The 20896-nt window shown below is 46.9% G+C and overlaps 1 pseudogene; it reads left to right on the top strand.

Moving 5' to 3' along the window:
* Positions 1-5959: 5959 nt before the first annotated feature.
* On the top strand, positions 5960-6096 carry LOC125511804 (small nucleolar RNA Z247; annotated as a pseudogene).
* Positions 6097-20896: the final 14800 nt, after the last annotated feature.

The raw sequence follows: 20896 nt of genomic DNA, 5'->3' as shown, positions 1-20896 counted from the left end.
GGGTTGCATAACCGCTTGACTCAGCTGGGAGTTAATCTCCCGGATGAGGCGGTCATTGACAGAATCCTTCAGTCGCTTCCACCGAGCTACAAGAGCTTTGTGATGAACTTCAATATGCAGGGGATGGAAAAGACCATTCCTGAAGTATTTGTATGCTGAAATCAGCAGAGGTAGAAGTCAAGAAGGAACATCAAGTGTTGATGGTCAATAAAACCACTAAGTTCAAGAAGGGCAAGGGTAAAAAGAACTTCAAGAAGGACGGCAAGGGAGTTGCCGCGCCCGGCAAGCAAGCTGTCGGGAAGAAGCCAAAGAATGGACCCAAGCCCGAGACTGAGTGCTTTTATTGCAAGGAGAGTGGTCACTGGAAGCGGAACTGCCCCAAATACTTAGCGGACAAGAAGGCCGGCAAAGCAAAAGGTATATGTGATATACATGTAATTGATGTGTACCTTACTAGTACTCGTAGTAGCTCCTGGGTATTTGATACCGGTGCAGTTGCTCACATTTGTAACTCAAAGCAGGAGCTGCGGAATAAGCGGAGACTGGCGAAGGACGAGGTGACGATGCGCGTCGGGAATGGTTCCAAGGTCGATGTGATCGCCGTCGGCACGCTGCCTCTACATTTACCTACGGGATTAGTTTTAAACCTCAATAATTGTTATTTAGTGCCAAGTTTGAGCATGAACATTGTATCAGGATCTCGTTTAATACGAGATGGCTACTCATTTAAATCTGAGAATAATGGTTGTTCTATTTATATGAGAGATATGTTTTATGGTCATGCTCCGATGGTGAATGGTTTATTCTTAATGAATCTCGAGCGTAATGCTACACATGTTCATAGTGTGAGTACCAAAAGATGTAAGATTGATAATGATAGTCCCACATACTTGTGGCACTGCCGCCTTGGTCACATAGGTGTCAAACGCATGAAGAAGCTCCATGCTGATGGACTTTTAGAGTCTCTTGATTACGAATCACTTGACACATGCGAACCATGCCTCATGGGTAAAATGACCAAGACTCCGTTCTCAGGAACAATGGAGCGAGCAACCAACTTATTGGAAATCATACATACTGATGTGTGCGGTCCAATGAGTGTTGAGGCTCGCGGTGGCTATCGTTATGTTCTCACCCTCACTGATGACTTGAGTAGATATGGGTATGTCTACTTAATGAAACACAAGTCTGAGACCTTTGAAAAGTTCAAGGAATTTCAGAGTGAGGTTGAGAATCAACGTGACAGAAAAATCAAGTTCCTACGATCAGATCGTGGAGGAGAATACTTGAGTCACGAGTTTGGCACACACTTAAGAAAATGTGGAATAGTTTCACAGCTCACGCCGCCTGGAACACCTCAGCGTAATGGTGTGTCCGAACGTCGTAATCGCACTCTATTAGATATGGTGCGATCTATGATGTCTCTTGCTGATTTACCGCTATCTTTTTGGGGCTATGCTTTAGAGACTGCCGCATTCACTTTAAATAGGGCTCCGTCGAAATCCGTTGAGACGACACCGTTTGAATTATGGTTTGGGAAGAAACCTAAGCTGTCGTTTCTAAAAGTTTGGGGATGCGATGCTTATGTCAAGAAACTTCAACCTGAAAAGCTCGAACCCAAATCGGAGAAATGCGTCTTCATAGGATACCCTAAAGAAACTATTGGGTATACCTTCTACCTCAGATCCGAAGGCAAGATCTTTGTTGCCAGGAATGTATCCTTTCTAGAGAAAGAGTTTCTCTCGAAAGAAGTAAGTGGGAGGAAAGTAGAACTTGATGAAGTATTACCTCTTGAACCGGAAAATGGCGCAACTCAAGAAAATGTTCCTGAGGTGTCTGCACTGACTAGAGAGGAAGTTAATGATGATGATCAAGATACTTCTGATCAAGCTCCTACTGAAATTCGTAGGTCCACAAGGACACGTTCCGCACCAGAGTGGTACGGCAACCCTGTCTTGGAAATCATGTTGTTAGACAACGGTGAACCTTCGAACTATGAAGAAGCGATGGCGGGCCCGGATTCCGACAAATGGCTGGAAGCCATGAAATCTGAGATAGGATCCATGTATGAAAACGAAGTATGGACTTTGACTGACTTGCCCGTTGAGCGGCGAGCCATAGAAAATAAATGGATCTTTAAGAAGAAGACAGACGCGGATGGTAATGTGACCATCTATAAAGCTCGGCTTGTCGCTAAGGGTCATCGACAAGTTCAAGGGGTTGACTACAATGAGACTTTCTCACCAGTAGCGAAGCTAAAGTCCGTCCGAATCATGTTAGCAATTGCCGCATTCTACGATTATGAGATATGGCAAATGGACATCAAAACGGCATTCCTTAATGGTTTCCTTAAGGAAGAATTGTATATGATGCAGCCGGAAGGTTTTGTCGATCCTAAGAATGCTAACAAGGTGTGCAAGCTCCAACGCTCGATTTATGGGCTGGTGCAAGCATCTCGGAGTTGGAACATTCGCTTTGATGAGATGATCAAAGCGTTTGGGTTTACGCAGACTTATGGAGAAGCCTGCGTTTACAAGAAAGTGAGTGGGAGCTCTGTAGCATTTCTCATATTATATGTAGATGACATACTTTTGATGGGAAATGATATAGAACTCTTGGACAGCATTAAGGCTACTTGAATAAGAGTTTTTCAATGAAGGACCTTGGAGAAGCTGCATATATATTAGGCATCAAGATCTACAGAGATAGATCAAGACGCCTCATAGGTCTTTCACAAAGCACATACCTTGATAAGATATTGAAGAAGTTCAATATGGATCAGTCTAAGAAGGGGTTCTTGCCTGTGTTACAAGGTGTGAAATTGAGCTCAGCTCAATGTCCGACCACGGCAGAAGATATAGAAGAGATAAGTGTCATCCCCTATGCCTCGGCCATAGGGTCTATTATGTATGCCATGCTGTGTACCAGACCTGAAGCAAACCTTGCCGTAAGTTTGGTAGGAAGGTACCAAAGTAATCCCGGCAAGGAACACTGGACAACAGTCAAGAATATCCTGAAGTACCTGAAAAGGACTAAGGAAATGTTTCTCGTTTATGGAGGTGACGAAGAGCTCGTCGTAAAGGGTTACGTCGACGCTAGCTTCGGCACAGATCTGGATGACTCTAAGTCACAAACCGGATACGTGTATATTTTGAATGGTGGGGCAGTAAGCTGGTGCAGTTGCAAGCAGAGCATCGTGGCGGGATCTACATATGAAGCGGAGTACATGGCAGCCTCGGAGGCAGCACATGACGCAATTTGGGTGAAGGAGTTCATCACCGACCTAGGAGTCATACCCAATGCGTCGGGGCCGATCAAGCTCTTCTGTGACAACACTGGAGCTATTGCTCTTGCCAAGGAGCCCAGGTTTCACAAGAAGACAAGGCACATCAAGCGTCGCTTCAACTCCATTCGTGAAAATGTTCAAGATGGAGACATAGATATTTGTAAAGTTCACACGGACCTGAATGTAGCAGATCCGTTGACTAAACCTCTCCCTAGAGCAAAACATGATCAACACCAGAATTCCATGAGTGTTCGATTCATCACAATGTAACTAGATTATTGACTCTAGTGCAAGTGGGAGACTGTTGGAAATATGCCCTAGAGGCAATAATAAAAGCATTATTATTATATTTCCTTGTTCATGATAATTGTCTTTATTCATGCTATAATTGTGTTATCCGGAAATCGTAATACATGTGTGAATAATAGACACCAACATGTCCCTAGTAAGCCTCTAGTTGACTAGCTCGTTGATCAACAGATAGTCATGGTTTCCTGACTATGGACATTGGATGTCATTGATAACGAGATCACATCATTAGGAGAATGATGTGATGGACAAGACCCAATCCTAAACATAGCATAAGATCGTATAGTTAGTTTGCTAGAGTTTTCCAATGTCAAGTATCTTTTCCTTAGACCATGAGATTGTGTAACTCCCAGATACCGTAGGAGTGCTTTGGGTATACCAAACGTCACAACGTAACTGGGTGACTATAAAGGTATACTACGGGTATCTCCGAAAGTGTCTGTTGGGTTGACACGGATCAAGACTGGGATTTGTCACTCCGTATGACGGAGAGGTATCACTGGGCCCTCTCGGTAATGCATCATCATAATGAGCTCAAAGTGACCAAGTGTCTGGTCACGGGATCATGCATTATGGTACGAGTAAAGTGACTTGCCGGTAACGAGATTGAACGAGGTATTGGGATACCGACGATCGAATCTCGGGCAAGTGACATACCGATTGACAAAGGGAATTGTATACGAGGTTGCTTGAATCCTCGACATCGTGGTTCATCCGATGAGATCATCGAGGAGCATGTGGGAGCCAACATGGGTATCCAGATCCCGCTGTTGGTTATTGACCGGAGAGCGATCTCGGTCATGTCTACATGTCTCCCGAACCCGTAGGGTCTACACACTTAAGGTTCGGTGACGCTAGGGTTGTAGGGATATGTATATGTAGTAACCCGAATGTTGTTCAGAGTCCCGGATGAGATCCTGGACGTCATGAGGAGTTCCGGAATGGTTCGGAGGTAAAGAATTATATATAGGAAGTGCTATTTCGGGCATCGGGACAAGTTTCGGGGTCACCGGTATTGTATCGGGACCACCGGAGGGGTCCCGGGGGTCCACCGGGTGGGGCCACCTGTCCCGGGGGGCCACATGGGCTGTAGGGGGTGCACCTTGGCCTACATGGGCCAAGGGCACCAGCCCCAAGAGGCCCATGCGCCTAGGGTTTCAAGGGAGGAAGAGTCCTAGGAGGGGAAGGCACCTCCTAGGTGCCTTGGGGAGGAGGGATTCCTCCCCTTGGACGCACCCCCCTAGGAGATTAGATCTCCTAGGGCCGGCGCCCCCCCCCCCTTGGCCCTCCTATATATAGTGGGGGAGATGGAGGACTTCTTACCCATGCCTTTGGTGCCTCCCTCTCCCTCTCCAACACCTCCTCCTCCTCCATAGTGCTTGGCGAAGCCCTGCCGGAGTACTGTAGCTCCATCACCACCACGCCGTCGTGCTGCTGCTGGAGCCATCTTCCTCAACCTCTCCTCTCCCCTTGCTGGATCAAGAAGGAGGAGACGTTACGCTGACCGTACGTGTGTTGAACGCGGAGGTGCCGTCCGTTCGGCGCTAGGATCTCCGGTGATTTGGATCACGTCGAGTACGACTCCCTCATCCCCGTTCTTTGAACGCTTCCGCTCGCGATCTACAAGGTACGTAGATGCATCTAACCACTCGTTGCTAGTTGAACTCATAGATGGATCGTGGTGAAACTGTAGGAAAATTTTTGTTTTCTGCAACGTTCCCCAACACTAATGACTTGTAACTGAACATGTACATGTACTATATAAACAGCCCAATACAGTGAGGATTATCACGACAAATATCTCTTCTATCTTGGTAATCAGAGCTCGATCTTCTTCCTCACCATGTCCACCACTCCTGCCACCAGCGATGGCACCTCCGGCGCGACCGTCTCGTCCGGCTCCGCCTCCATTGCGGCCATCGCTAACCTGATCACCATCCGCCTCACAAGGGAGAATTTTCTTCTTTGGAAAACTCAGGCCGTCCCTGTCCTTTGCGCGCAGGGCTCCTTCGGCTACGTCGATGGCACCATCCCTCCACCGGCGGAGACCATCACGGAGGGTACCGGCAACCCTGCCCGTATCGTGGCAAATCCGGTGTTCCTTCGCTGGTATCAACAGGACCAGGTAGTCCTCATCGCCTTGCTCTCCTCCATGACTGAGGACATCATCGGGCAATTGACGCAGCTGCACACCTCCCGTGTCGTCTGGGATGCGCTGCATGCGATGTTTTCCTCAGAGAGTCGCGCACGCGTGATGCAAATCCGCTACATGCTCTCCAACCAAAAGAAAAAGGACCTATCTGCTGCTGCATACTACAACAAGATGAAGGGGTATGCCGACGCTATGGCATCCGTTGGCAAGCCCCTCTCCGACGAGGAGGTTCTTGGCTACATGCTCGCTGGTCTGGGCTCAGAATATGAGCCCCTTTTTGCTTCAATCACAGCACGTGATGAGCCAGTGAGCCTTGCCAGCTTCTATGCGTATTTGCTTAGCGCCGAGCTTCGTCTTGAGCAGCAGACTTCCACCGGCGAGATCTCCTCCTCTGCTAATGCAGCAGCCCGCAGTGGAGGTCGTGGTGGCCAGGGGCAGGGCCGTGGCCGTGGAGGCCGCAATCGCAACAAGCCCACCTGCCAAGTCTGCCAGAAATATGGGCATGATGCGTTGAGGTGCAGGCAGCGTTTTAACCATGCCTATCAGGCTGAGGACAACCGCGAGCGCTACGGCAACACTGAGCGCAACAGCAACGCTACCAACACCGGCGGCCATGGTGGCTACTCCGTCGACACCAACTGGTACCTCGACTCCGGCGCGACGGACCACCTCACCAGCGACCTTGATCGCCTCATGGTCCATGATCGCTACAACGGCAAGGATAAGGTCCATGTCGCCAACAGAGCAGGTTTGCGAATCTCTCACGTTGGTCAATCTATGCTTCCTGGCTCACACAAACCACTGCTGCTTAAAAATGTTCTTCACGTTCCAGAGTTGCACAAACACCTTATTTCAACTCATAAACTCGTTTCTGATAACCGTGCATTTGCCGAGATGTATCCTGACTTTTTTCGTCTAAAGGATCAAGTCACGAGGAGGGTCCTTCTGCAAGGTAGAAGCCGCGGCAGTCTCTACCCGGTGCCAAGCTTCCGTGCGTCTTCATCTTTCAGTCAGTCCAGTCGCCACGTCCTCTCCGCTGTCAAGCTCACCTCTGAACATTGGCACAAGAGGCTCGGCCATCCTTCATCCAGCGTCGTCGATTCTGTCATTAGGTTGAATAAACTACCTTGTGCACCGTCTCGTGAGTCTTTAGTATGTGATGCTTGCCAACGTGGCAAAATGCATCAGCTTCCATATAATAATTCCTCTCATGTAACCAACTTTCCGCTTGAGCTAGTTCACACCGATGCGTGGGGCCGGCTCGTACCTCTGTTGGCGGATTTAAATATTACGTGAGTTTCTTGGATGATTTTAGTCGCTTTACTTGCATTTATCTGATTAAGTGAAAATCTGATGTTGAAAACACATTTTATGTTTTTCAAAACCATGTTGAGCGACTTCTTAATACCAAAATTCGTGCGGTTTAGTCAGACTGGGGGGGGGGGGTGAATATCGCCGGCTCCATCGATATTTTTCCCGTGTCAGCATCGCTCACCGTGTTACGTGCCCACACACCTCCCAGCAAGACGGCATCGCGGAACGAAAGCATCGACACATTGTCGAAACTGGCATTGCCCTCCTCGCTCACTCCTCGCTTCCCCTTCGTTTTTGGGACGAAGCTTTCCTCACTGCATGCTACCTAATCAATCGCATGCCGAGCCGCACCATTCAAAACTCTACACCTCTTACCATGCTGTTCAATGAAACTCCCGATTATTCTCGTCTACGTACTTTCGGTTGTGCATGCTGGCCTAATTTACGACGCTACAACATTCATAAACTTGATTTTTGATCTCGCCAATGTGTTTTTCTCGGATATAGCAGCATGCACAAAGGTTATAAATGTTTGGATAGATCCACCGGACGGGTCTATATCTCACGTGATGTTATCTTTAATGAACATGTGTATCCATTTGCTAATTCCATTCTGCCAACACCCATTCAACCTGTATCTAGATCTATCCCTTTACCACATTCCCAGCCAGTAGCACAGGTTGATCACGTAAGAGATTTTGCTACCTCTTTGTTGGATACTAATCATCCTGCCTCGAGCGATTTTTCTGGTGCAGGTACCTCTCCAGCCGGCTCACGTACGTCCTCTGCTGACGCTGGCAGTGCCATGCAGCCCTCTGTTGACGGGGTTGCTGATGTGAGCCATACCATGCAGCCCGACGTTGTCGTGGATGAGCCTGCGTCGCCGGCCTCCCCTGTTGTGGTTGAGCATGTGCCTGCTTGGACCGAACCGGCCTCTTCTGGTTCGTCCAGTACCGCGCTGTCCGACACTGTGACTTTGCGCGCGTCGGCACGATCTTTGGCTGGAGCTGCTCCATAGCAGCCCGAGCAGCGTGGTGTCACTACTCGGCTTCACAACAACATTGTCAAGCCTCTAGTGCCTACTGATGGCACGGTCCTCTACGACCCACGTCGTCGGGCATTCCTTGCAGCACCCACTTCCTACCGCTCCGCGATGACGGATTCATCATGGCGTAAGGCCATGGAGCTTGAGTTTGCCGCTCTACAGGAGAACCGCACCTGGACGCTCGTCCCTTGACCGCCGGGACATAACGTCATTGGGTGCAAATGGGTTTTCAAGGTCAAAGAACACGCTGACGGCAGCATCGACAAGTACAAGGCCCGTCTCGTGGCCAAGGGCTTCACTCAGCGGTACGGTGTCGACTACCTCGACACCTTCAGTCCGGTTGTAAAACCGGCAACTGTCCGACTCGTCCTTGCTCTTGCCATCTCGCGCGGCTGGAGTCTTTGCCAGCTTGATGTTAGCAATGCTTTCCTCCATGGCGAACTCTCTGAGACAGCCTATATGCAGCAACCACCCGGCTTTGAGGATCCTCGGTACCCGGGGTATGTCTGTAAACTTCAGCGGGCTCTCTATGGCCTCAAACAGTCGCCGCGCGCATGGTACTCTCGGCTCAGTGATCGTCTCCAGCAACTTGGTTTTGCTCCATCAACAGCAGATACATCCCTGTTTATTTTCTCTCATGCCGGCATCACCAGGTATATGCTCGTCTACGTCGACGACATCGTCGTCACCAGTTCCAGCCCGACTGCAGTTCGGCGTCTATTGGATCAGCTAGCTCAGTCCTTCCCAGTGAAGAGTACTTCTTGGGCATTGAAGTGGCTTCCAATTCTGGGGGGTTGAGTCTTACTCAGAAGAAGTATGCTACTGACCTACTTCAACGTACACACATGGAGAATTGCAAGGCAGTGTCAACCCCCATGAATGTGCAACAGAAGTTACGCGGGACATTGGCCAAGCTCTAAATGATGAAGAAGCTTTTGTCTATCACAGTACTGTAGGTGGTTCGCAATACTTGACGCTCACCAGACCCGACATTTCATTTGCCGTCAATAAGGTTTGTCAGTACTTGGCTCAACCAACGGAGGTTCATTGGGAAGCTGTAAAAGGAATTCTCCGCTATGTCAAGGGGACAATATCTTGTGGGCTCAGTATATGGAGATCAACATCTACACTCTTGAGCGTTTTCACAGACGCTGATTGGGCTGGATGCGCAGATGATCGGCGCTCAACCGGTGGCTTTGCGGTCTTTTTTGGACCAACCTTAATTTCCTGGAGCGCATGGAAACAACCAACCGTGTCATGCTCATCTACAGAGGCAGAGTACAAGGCACTCGCAAATGGGACTGCCGAAGTTACTTGGGTACAGTCATTACTAAAAGAGCTACATATATCGCAGCCGTGCCCGCCTGTACTATGGTGTGACAACCTTGGAGCTACCTATCTTACCGTGAACCCAGTGTTTCATGCAAGGACAAAACACATCGAGGTCGACTTCCACTTTGTCCGAGAGAAGGTGGAACTAGGAGCTCTAGATGTCCGGTTCATTGCTTCAGAAGATCAGGTCGCGGATGTCTTCACCAAACCATGCACGAAGCTGATGCTAGACCGATGTCATCGCAATCTCAATCTTGTCTCTATTGGTTGAGATTGAGGGGGTGTGTCAAATGTTATGAGTTAGTGATGTCTAGCATAATGAGTTGCAACGCCTAGCAATTACAGCTTAGTGCTAGAATGTAGAAGGTCTAGAGACCTCTCTCTTGATATTCCACGTTCTAATGACTTGTAACTGAACATGTACATGTACTATATAAACAGCCCAATACAGTGAGGATTATCACGGCAAATATCTCTTCTATCTGGGCGGGTCCGGGACGTTGGCGTGGATGAGCGACATGAGCTGCTCCGTGCTCCGGTCCAGCTCGTGTGGGTCGAGGCCTTGGCGCCGCATGTCGGCCGCCGTCATCGGGTCGACGTTGGAGAACCGGCTGGCCATCGCCGGCGCCGGCGGGAAGCTAGGGTTTTGCGGGTGGTTGGAGTGGAGTGAGTAAAGTGAGTGGCGAGAGATCGGCGGCAGATGTTGGTTTTGTAGGGTTCGATCCGCAGGGGTGTGCTTTCGGGTGGGCCAAATGTCGGGACCTGGTTGCTCACTGGCCCATGAGAAGATCCCTAGAATAATGGGAAGTTATACTACTAGTACTATTAAATGGTACTAATACCCCTAAAAACAATTAAATGGTAAGTTGATTGGAAGATTACATTATTAATGTACAATAAAGTGATGACTATAAGAGATGCCACATATTTGTGATTAGTTGGAGGTAAGAGGAGAAACGGGCTATAAGCTTGCAGTCGACTGGTGCATGACCCCCAACAATTTTTGTGAGAAAAAGAGGTGGGCCATATATTAATAGTCTCCACTCCTAATGGAGCAGTTGGTAGCCTGGTACGGTTTATTTTCGTCTGGTTTTTCTTCATCCCACCTCCCACCACCTCCTCCCACTGGTTCCCCCCCCATTAAAAAACCAAATCCCATTAGGGGGATCTTGTTTCATGCTTCCTTTGGTAGGCGCTGATTCAATTCAATTACGTAAACAATAAGTAATTAAGAATTCAGAAATTGCACTATATATGTGAGATCACCTTCCTAAAAGACGGGCATAAGATTTTTTTCGATAACCTTCCATAATAAAATGAGATATTTCTTCATAAGAAATCACTAATCCCGCGCGCTATGTCATTCATTATTATCATCATCTCTACTATTAATTGAGAACCACAAGTTTCATATAGGCGCAAACATCCGCGTGCCCCTGCGAAGGGACATCGTGCACGACAGCATGGAAGATGTCGTGGCCGGGCCTAACGCTGGCACGGTGGTTGAGAATGCCAGGGCGTGGATCATGGTGTCGAGGACGGTCGTGGGGGGAGGCGGGTCATCAGACCGCCACGTGGACTCGGTCATATTATATTTTTTGTAGAGCCAGACAAGCTACATTAGCAAATCAAGTGTGTCCATTTAAATGTCAAGAAATTCGTTAAGGGAATGTGTCCTACATTACTCGGTAGTCTTCATCATTGGCGTTTGTAGCAGCCATTCATGTGAAATTATTTTAGAAATCGAGCACTAAATAAATTCGAAATCAAACCATTGATGCAATTAATTAGCTGCAACTGTTGAGTCAGTATGCGAGTCCACGCCTCTAAATATCAGCTTCAGGAGAGCGTTAGCCGGTAACCGTTGGGAAGCTTGGCTCCATCTTGTGAGAAGATTGATGGATGTTCAACTCTCTCCATGTCCGGATCAGTTGTGTTGGAAGCTTACTAGGAATGGAGAATTTACGGTTAAATCCATGTATTTGGATGTCATTAATTCAAGCTATATTCCTACCTCGAAACATGTTTGGCATGTCAAAGTTTCATTGAGAGTTAAAGTGTTTATGTGGTTTGTACACAAACAAGTCATTTTAACTAAGGATAGCTTGATTAAACGCAACTGGAGTGGATCCTCTCGATGTAGTTTTTGTGATACGGATGAAACAGTCAAACACCTCTTTCTCGATTGTCCTTTGGTGATCAGTCAACATAGCCTTCAATATTACTCCATCGAATAATATTAGCACGTTATTTGGGACGTGGTTGGATGGGATTGAGTCCCAAACATCAAGATATTTGTGTAGGAGTATGTGCTTTATTATGGGCTATCTGAAATTGCAGAAATGATTTGGTCTTTAACAGAACAACAAATACTCACTTTTTGCAGGTTATCTTCCGAGCCACTGCGTGGATCCGTATGTGGTCGTTACTCACTCCGACGGAGGCCAGGGAGCGTTTGTTCACTGGATCTATCCGCTGGGAGATGGTAGCACGGGATATTTTCAGCCGATTTGGATGCCGGTCATGTAATAGGATAGACAATTAGTTTTCCTATCTCTCTTTTGCTAGCCGGTTGTGGCTTTTATTTTGGTTACTTAGCTCTTTGTGAGCAGCTTTTGTTTGAGTCTTTAAGACTATTGTTGAACCTTTGTACTTGCTAATAAATGTGTCCGTATGCATCTTTCTGATGCAGAGGCTGGGGATGTCCCCTTTTCTAAAAAAATTAATTAGCTCGGCAGTTAATTACGTATGCAATTAATTAGGTCCATTTAAATAGGATTTTTTTGCACCCAATCAATTTGGAAGTTGAGTGATTAATACAATTAATTATTTTTTTAGACAATTATTTATGCCTATAGATAATTAGAAGTAGGGATATTTTCCAATTAGTCAGATAATTAATTGATTTGGTTGACAGTTAATTAGGCATGCATATAATTAGGTAGGTTGTTAGTTATTTGTGTACTTAATCAATTAATCAAGCAGTTAATCACGTCGAATCATTCTGAAAGCGCTCGTGGGCAAGGACGATCAACGGGCTCTCAGCTGCATGACCAAGCATCGAGCACCGCTTGCCAATATGGACAACGACCACCATGCGCTTGCGACATGGGCGACCTAGCGTTCACCTAGATGGATGAAGACTATGCTCCGCATGATGTCCACACGCTGACGGTTGCCGAAATATTCGCTGGTGAGGACAACACAGCACAACATTGGCCAGGTGTTTCATGCGATAATAAGAAGAAAGAGTGTTCGAAGAACAAGAAGAAAAAAGAACTAAAGCCACCAAACGGTCCATGGTGTCGGAGAAAGAAAAGAGTGTTCCAAATAATAAGAGAGAGAGAAGAGAAAGAGTATTCTTTAAGTTAAGTAGGAATGAGAACTAAAGTTGTCGAGAAATGAGAAAGAAGAAGATGAGGCGTTGATGAAGAACACACTAATGTTGATGTGGTGCTGGTTGGTTCCAATGAAACGGGTTAGTGAAGACGCGAGGAGTAGAAGGTGTAGGGAAAGACGAGGAAGAGAAGAACGACAATTATCCCTTCTAGCATATGTGGGATAGAGGTGGAGCTTATTGGCGACTAGGAATAAGTTCATGTTGCCACTCTCCTTCAATGTGAATGTTCATTTGCAAAGTTGAATGGATGTTTGAGAATGCTATCTGTAGTTATTTGTTGCTTTGTGTCAATAGTATGTTGTTAGTTTAACCGACTCTATTATATTATAAACATGAAATTTTTCATCATTATTGCAATGCACGGCGAAGATGAGGTCGGTGTCATCCGGTTCTAAAGGAGGTGGCTCCAGCGAGAAATGTCCCGCTACGGCAGGAAGCCGATCGGGAATGGGAGGTTCCGACAGAAAAAGGGAAGGTGCGTCGTTGGATGAGGTTCTTTGTGTTGAACACGACTGTTACAGATAACATTGCGGATAGCCCATAGCAACACACGTGCATTCTCCTAGTATCACTAACTAGCTTCGGCCGGTCGTGTCCATGCGAGCAGCCTCCTAACCATTCAGATCGCGACAAGTAAGGTACGAGGGGCCATCCCAGCGATCGTCCTCCTTCTCCCTTCACCTACCTCTCACTCACGCTAGGCTGTAACTTCTTCTCCACGCGCACCGGACGGAGTAGAAGACCCCGAGGAAAGGCGCAACCACGTTCGGGTGGGGCGCGTGGTGGCGGCCGAGGAAGCGCAGGGAAGAGATGAGGATGGAAGGAGGCGCAAGCCGGGGCAGCGCACACGAGTGATGAGGGGCACGACAAGCGGAGCATGATCTCGTCCAATACATCATCAGGCGCCTCCCAGAACAGCGCCGCGATGACGATGGCCATGGGTGAGTGTGGGAGCTCGACTGAGCAGCAACAACAGCTGTGAAAATGGTTGTAGAAAATTCCATTGCTAGTTGTAGCAAAGCTGACTATGGTTGCAGGCTTGCAGCAAAACAACATCATCATCGTCGCGGGTCGTAGCTAAGACAAAAAGTCTTGAAGCTTTTTCAATGCTGGTTGTAGCTTTTATAATCACCGGCTGTAGCTTTTCATTTGTCGTCCATGGCTTTCGTCTTTACGGTTGAAACTTTTCTCGCCGCCAGATGAAACTTTTTTCATCGCCGGATGTAACTTTTCTTGGTCGTCCATAGCTTCCGTCATATATGAGTTGGAACTTTTTTCGTAGCCGGTTCAAGTGTTTTTTGTCATTGGTTGTAGTTTTTTTGGTCATCGATTGCAGCACTGGGCATCTCCCCCCGATGCTCGAATTTTGTTGCAAGCGTCAAGTGCGCCCAAGCAAGCTGCGACATTGGGGATGATCGGTGGCGAGCACGCCGGCGAGCTTCGGTCGTCGCCACCGGAGCTACAACGGTCGCCACAGGAGCTGCAACCGCAGGGTGCGGTTGGTGCATGGGGCTAAGTCGGTGACGAGGATGACCGGCGAGGGCTGGGATCCTGGGACCGGTGACTATGACGCCCGGCGAGGACAGACGACAAGGGGCGGCGACGAGGCGAGTGATACGTCTCCATCGTATTTACTTTTCCTAACGCTTTTGCTCTCGTGTTGGACTCTAATTTGCATGATTTGAATGAAACTAACCCGGACTGACGTTGTTTTCAGCAGAACTACCATGGTGTTGTTTTTGTGCAGAAATAAAAATTCTCGGAATTGGACAAAACTTTTTTGAGAATTATTTTAGAATATATAAAAAATACTGGAACCAAGACCCACTAGAGGGGGGGGGGGCTGTGGCGCGCCCTGGTGGCCAGTGGGGCCCACGAGGCCCCTCCAACCCTATTCTAGATACTATAAACTCACATTTTTGGAGAAAAAATAGGAGAGGAAGTTTCATCGTGTTTTACGATACGGAGCCGTTGCCACCTCCTGTTCTTTCTCGGGAGGCCAGATCTGGTGCCCGTTCGGGGCTCCGGAGAGGGGGGTCTTTGGTCTTCATCATCATCAACTACCCTCCATCACCAATTCCATGATGCTCACCGCAGGGAGTGAGTAATTCCTTCATAGGCTCGCTGGTCGATGAAGAGTTGGATGAGATTCATCATGTAATCGATTTAGTTTTGTTAGGGCTTGATCCCTAGTACCCACTATGTTCTGAGATTGATGTTGCTATGACTTTGCTACGCTTAATGATTATCACTAGGGCCCGAATGCCATGGTTTCATATCTGAACTGTTTATGTTATCACCATTATATCTACGCTCGTGATCCGATCATGCAAGTCATATTCACCTATTACGTGTTATGATACGTAAACCCCAAGGTGACAACAATCGGGATACTTTTCGGTGATGATTGTAGTTTGAGGAGTTCATGTATTCACTATGTGTTAATTCTTTGTTCCGGTTATCTATTAAAAGGAGGCCTTAATATCCCTTAGTTTCCTTATGGACCCCGCTGCCACGGGAGGGTAGGACAAAAGATGTCATGCAACACTACTGCAGGATGCTGCTAATGCGACACTATGATCAGAGACCCTTACATGAAACTGTGTGTGATGCATTAATCACAAATGGGGATGTAAAAAACCCGTCAAAAAAGTGCAAAACTTTTGTGATGGCGGAGCCATCAAACACGGTTCAGATTTTAGTTGCGTGTGCGATGCAGGGCACACAGTTAATCCATTCGAACTGTTTGCGATGAAGCAGAACAACAAAAATGGGCAGCCATATCAATGTGTGTGTGATATATGGCGTACAGTGCTCCAATGAACTGTTTGCTATTAGGGAGTGCAACAGAAACGGTTAGGCAGATCATGGTGTGTGTAATATACAACATACGGGTCACTCGGACGAACTGTTTTCGATTGGGGAACACAACAGAAACGGTTCAACTTAACAAGATGTGTGTGATACGTGGCAAACAGCTGACTCGGATGAACGGAGTGCGCCGCGGCCGCCTCAATGGCGAGAAAAATGCTCGGACGGACACGAGCAGAGCGTGCCGCGGTCACCTCAACGGCGAGCAACCACGTGGTCAACCTTCTGCTATCAATAAATTTTGACCTTGTTTCTCGTTACATTGCAGATTACAACGCAATAAGTAATTGCAAATCTGTTCACACCTATCAAACTAATATGTGTTCACGCTTAGCACCGGGCTATAAAAACTACCAACTCAAAAATTACTTCACAGTTCCTCTCCTCATCACCCACAAAACTGGTTTTTTCCTGTCAACTCGTTCCGCCATGACCGGTAGGAGGAGTTTAGGGTGGACATATAACCAGGCAGCAAAGACCAAGGCCGCGGAAGCACTAGAGAGATCCCACCGCAAATCCGCAGCCGCAGCAGAGATGTGTCGGCGCGCCGCGGAGCCCTCGAACGAGCTCTCACGGGCACGCGAGGGCTCCCACAAGCGCACTCGTGGCGTCAGCCATCGCGACGAGCTGGCGTTCATACAATAAAGCGACAACCATATGGCTCCTACCAGTTGCCGATAACTGTTACAAAACATGATCATCTCATACAACAATTTATATATCATCACGTCTTGACCATATCACATCACAGCAAGCCCTGCAAAAACAAGTTAGACATCCTCTACTTTGTTGTTGCAAGTTTTACGTGGCTGCTACGGGCTTCTAGCAAGAACCGTTCTTACCTACGCATCAAAACCACAACGATTTTTCGTCAAGTGTGCTGTTTTAACCTTCAACAAGGACCAGACGTAGTCAAACTCGATTCAACTAAAGCTGGAGAAACAGACACCCACTAGCCACCTATGTGCGAAGCACGTCGGTATAACCAGTCTCATGAACGCGGTCATGTAATGTCGGTCTGGGCCGCTTCATCCAACAATACCGCCGAATCAAAGCAAGACATTGTTGGTAAGCAGTATGACTATTATCGCCCACAACTCTTTGTGTTCTACTCGTGCATATAACATCTATGCATAGACCTGGCTCGGATGCCACTGTTAGGGAACACAAAAATTACCAAAAAATTTACCTACGATCACGCAAGATCTATCTAGGAGATGCATAACAACGAGAGGGGAGAGTGTGTCTATGTACCCTCGTAGACCGAAAGCGGAAGCGTTTAGTAACACGGTTGATGTAGTCGAACGTCTTCGCGATCCAACCGATCAAAGTACCAAACACGCGACACCTCCGCGATCAGCACATGTTTAGCTTGATGACGTCCCTCGAACTGTTGATCCAGTTGAGGCCGAGGGAGAGTTCCATCAGCACGACGGTGTTGTGATAGTGATGATGAAGTTACCGACGCAGGGCTTCACCTAAGCACTACAACGATATGGCCGAGGTGTCTAACTATGGAGGGGGGCACCGCACACGGCTAAAAGATCAACTTGTGTGTCTTTGGGGTGCCCCCTCCCCATGTTTATAAAGGGGGGAGGAGAGGAGGCGGCCCTAGGATGGGGCGCGCCATGGGGGGAGTCCTACTTGGACTCCTAGTCGAAGTAGGATTCGGTCCCCCCCTTTCCTAGTCCAAGTAGGAGAAGAAGAGAAAGAGGAGAGAAGAGAAGGAAGGAGAGAAGAGAAGGAAGGAGGGGGCGACGCCCCCTCCCCTTGTCCAATTTGGACTGGGCAAGGGGGGGGACGCCACCTTTGGACGACCCTCTCTCTTCTCCAGTAAGGCCCATTGTGGCCCATTAATCCCCTAGGGGGTTCCGGTACCCCCCGTACTCCGGAAAATGCCCAAATCTATCCGAAACCATTCCGGTGTCCAAGCATAACCTTCCAATATATCAATCTTTATGTCTCGACCATTTAGAGACTCCTCGTCATGTCCGTGATCTCATCCGAGACTCCGAACAAACTTCCGCTCATCAAAATACGAAACTCATAATACAAATCGTCATCGAACGTTAAGCGTGCGGACCCTACGGGTTCGAGAACTATGTAGACATGACCGACACATATCTCCGATCAATAACCAATAGCGGAACCGGGATGCTCATATTGGCTCCTACATATTCTACGAAGATCTTTATCGGTCAAACCGCATAACAACATACATTGTTCCCTTTGTCATCGGTATGTTACTTGCCTGAGATTCGATCGTCGGTATCATCATACCTAGTTCAATCTCGTTACCGGCAAGTCTCTTTACTCGTTCCGTAATGCATCATCCTGTAACTAACTCATTAGTCACATTGCTTGCAAGGCTCATAGTGATGTGCATTACCGAGAGGGCCCAGAGATACCTCTCCGATACACGGAGTGACAAATCCTAATCTTGATCAAACTCAACAAACACCATTGGAGACACCCGTAGAGCATCTTTATAATCACCCAATTACGTTGTGATGTTTGATAGCACACACGGCGTTCCTCCGTTATTCGGGGGTTGCATAATCTCATAGTTTGAGGAACATGTATAGTCATGAAGATAGCAATAGCAGAAAAACTAAACGATCATTATGCTAAGCTAACTGATGGGTCTTGTCCATCACATCATTCTCTAATGATGTGATCCCGTTCATCAAATGACAACACATGTCCATGGCTAGGAAACTTAACCATCTTTGATTAACAAGTTAGTCAAGTAGAGGCATACTAGGGACACTCTGTTTGTCTATGTATTCACACATGTACTAAGTTTTCGGTTAATACAATTCTAGCATGAATAATAAAAATTTATCATGATATAAGATAATATAAATAACAACTTTATTATTGCCTCTAGGGCATATTTCCTTCAAATGTGTCGTCGTATTATCCGTTTCCATTTTATTTATGGTCGTATTATTCGTTGCCCTATGTGGCAATTTAAATTAGGCTGGAATACGAGTTGAAAACACGAACAAAGTAAATGCTGCCATGGGATCACAATCAAACACCCTCCATCCAGGTGCTTTAATTAACCCATTAATGGAGAAGTTGTGAGTGAGGCGGGCGGCGGCTGGTGCATGGAGGTTAAAGAGCTCGCTTTCCGGCGAGCATGGGTGGCCTTGCTGCTCGCATGTGTCCCATCGAGCCTGTGAGGTGGACATGATGCATGCGTCCCATCGAGCCTGCGCGGCGGACTACTCCCAGCGTCCCGTCGAGCCTGCACGTCAGACTTCTCGCGCTCGTCCCGTCTAATCAAATAGCTGCACGCACGCCACCGAGTATGGTTAAATTTCTACACAGTTAATATAATACAACCGTTTGCGATATTAATGTGTCAATTTTTTGTTTCAAAAAGGACTTGGCTACTAATATGTGTGCCTCTTCTCAAACTGGATGATTTTTTACCACGACATATATGTGCCATGTCATGAAACCATGCCAAGTTTCATGTTTTTTGGGTGAGTTTTTGATTTACTAGGAACCGAGATTCTCAATGTTTCAGGATGACGATAAGTTTGTAATTCATTCCCATTCCTTAAGCGAGACCTAAACATGCACCCAATGACACATGTACGATTTCCCACCCATTTTGCTTCACCAGAGCATGTGCTTGTAGTTCAAATTTGAATTATGGACTACATTAAATGCGTAGAAAACTTAATTAGTAATATATACAATGGCCAAATGAACCCTGAATAGTTCCAAATTTTAGCATGACACTCCTATTATTCTATGTTGCCTGTAGAAAATAAAGTTCAAGGCGAGAAGAGGCAGCGATTATCGTTTCGCCCACAAGAGGGGCATGTTTCCCTACCGTAACCACGAGGGTTGCAACAGCCTCCGGTTTGTAAGAGGCTTGTAATATAGCTTCGCCCAAATTGGACAATTATATGTACCATGTAGTGACACCATGCCAAGTTTCATGATTTCTTGGTGAATTTTGGATTTACAGAGATTTAAAAACCGAGATTTGCAATGTTTGTGGCCAAGCCAGGACGGCGAGATGGTTGAATTCATTCCCATTCGTTCCATGGGACCTAACATGCACCCCAAGGAAACATGTACATTTTTTCTAGCCATTTTGGTGCACTGGAGCATGTATTTGTAGTTCGGATTTGAATTATGGACATTAAATGCCTAGAAAAATCAATTAATGAATAAAAAAGGTCAAATGAACCCTGAATAATTTCAAAGTTCAGCGCAAATATCCCGTTGTTCCGTGTTGCGTGTAGAAGAAAATACGAGGCTAGAAGTGGGAGCGATTATCGTTTGGCCCATAAGGGGACACATTTCCCTATCGAAACCACGAGGGTTCTTACGACAGGCTCCGGTTTGTAAGAGGTTTGTAATAAAGCTTGTCCCAAATTGGCAATGTTTTTACCACAACATATATGTGCCATGACGTGACACCATGCCACCTTTGATGACTTTATGGTGAGTTTTGGATTTACGGGGATTTAAAAACTGAGATCTAAAATGTTTGAGGACGAGCCAGGACACCGGAACGGTTGTAATTTGTTCCCATTCTTAGCATGGTACCTAAACATGCACCCAAGGAAACATGTATAATTTTTCTAGCCATTTTGGTGAACTGGAGCATGCATTTGTAGTTCAGATTTGAATTATGGACATTAAATGCCTAGGAAACTCAATTATTGTATAAAAAGGCCAAACAAACCCTGAATAAGTTAAAATTTCAGCACAGATATCCCATCGTTCCATGTTGCCCATAGAAGAAAATACAAGGCGAAAAGATGCAGTGATTACATTTCGCCCACAAGGGGAACACGTTTCCCTATCAGAACCACGAGGCTTCTTTGAGAGAAGCTCCAGTTTGTAAGAGGTTTGTAATAAAGCTTGGCACCATGCCACCTTTGATGAAGTGACACCATGAAGTGACACCATGCCACCTTTGATGACTTTCTGGTGAGTTTAGGATTTACGGGGATTTAAAAACCGAGATTCCAAATGTTTGAGGACGAGCCAAGACACGGGTACGATTGTAATTCGTTCCTATTCATGGCATGTGACCTAAACATGCACCCAAGGACACATGTATAAATTTTCTAGCCATTTTGGTGAACTAGAGCACGTATTTGAAGTTCATATTTGAATTATGGACATTAAATGCCTAGGAAACTCAATTAGTGT

The sequence above is a fragment of the Triticum urartu genome, chromosome 5A (assembly GCF_056163025.1).
Source record: "Triticum urartu cultivar PI428250 chromosome 5A, HENAU_Tu73, whole genome shotgun sequence".
Taxonomy (NCBI): Eukaryota; Viridiplantae; Streptophyta; class Magnoliopsida; order Poales; family Poaceae; genus Triticum; species Triticum urartu.
This window is presented reverse-complemented; position numbering and strand designations above follow the sequence as displayed.